Genomic DNA, 1190 nt, shown 5'->3' on the forward strand with positions numbered 1-1190 from the left:
CGAGGAGTACACAATATAAATGCTTTATTGCTAGCACAGAGGTTTCTTTTTAAGTAAATTAAAAGAAATAAATCTTCATTTTCACATTCTATATTGCAGTCCAAAGGTAACTAGCTGTTCAATGGATGTGTCCACTTGGACACAGGCTACAGGAGAAGAGCATGGCATTCACGTGGAGGAACTCGGGAACGCGGCATCTGTCAAGGCTCCAGGCACTGGGCTGCTGAACGCACTGTCGGTTGTAAGTAACAGCAAGTAGAGATTTCTTTAAAACATCATGGATAGATAAGAGTTATAAATAGAAAACCGGTATGGTTAGAAAGCAGAAAATCATTAAATACAGAAGGCTAAATATATGTCGCCCATATCCACATACTCTAGGTTATGTTTGGTACTTTTAAATAAATGATCTGCATCTAGGTAAAGACCGTATTGGATTTGGTAGCTGGAAAGAGGGAAGGAGGCGAACACTGCCCGTGTCAAACTGGTGGCGTCACTGGAAGGCAGACGAGGAGTGTGAGGCTGGGGGGAGGGGAGCTGAGCCACCTCACACCTCCTGCTCTGTAGGCTGCTGCTGGCTTGGGGCAGGAATGGGGTGTGGATGAGCTGCTGGGCATGACAGAGGTGCTCTGGTGGAGCATGGCAGTCACGGCGCATTGGAGCTCTGCAAATGGAATAGGACATCCCAGGCTTGGCCAGATTTTCCAAGGTTATTGCCAACGGACTTAGGACACATTAGTAGGGTGGGATAGGCCAAAGTAACACTTGTGGCACCAGAATTAGCAGGTTTGGGTGCAGGAGACAGGGTGCAGAAGAAGCCATACATTCTAACCATAGAAATAATTCATTTAGTAAGAACTGCTGCTCAATGCTAGAAACTGGATTATTTCTGTAAGGCCTCTAGCATTATCAAATTCTCCAACCTACCTGGATTGTTTTGGTTGGGTCTAAATAAACTTTAGAAGGAAACTTATCCATCTACAAAAACTAACCTACCCCATCTTATTCAAGAATAACCAGAAGGAATTAAACATACCCACCCACCCAAACATGAAATGAAACTGTACAGCAAGTTCAGAAGCTGGGGACTACATGTGATGACCTCTGTATCCATCACCCTGATCTTCTTTCACTCATGTTATGTATGTATCTAAAAAAACCGGATTGGGTCAGGGCTATCCTGAGTTCTT

The sequence above is a fragment of the Otolemur garnettii genome, unplaced genomic scaffold, assembly GCF_000181295.1.
Source record: "Otolemur garnettii isolate 467f Iridium unplaced genomic scaffold, OtoGar3 scaffold00011, whole genome shotgun sequence".
In the NCBI taxonomy this organism is placed as follows: domain Eukaryota; kingdom Metazoa; phylum Chordata; class Mammalia; order Primates; family Galagidae; genus Otolemur; species Otolemur garnettii.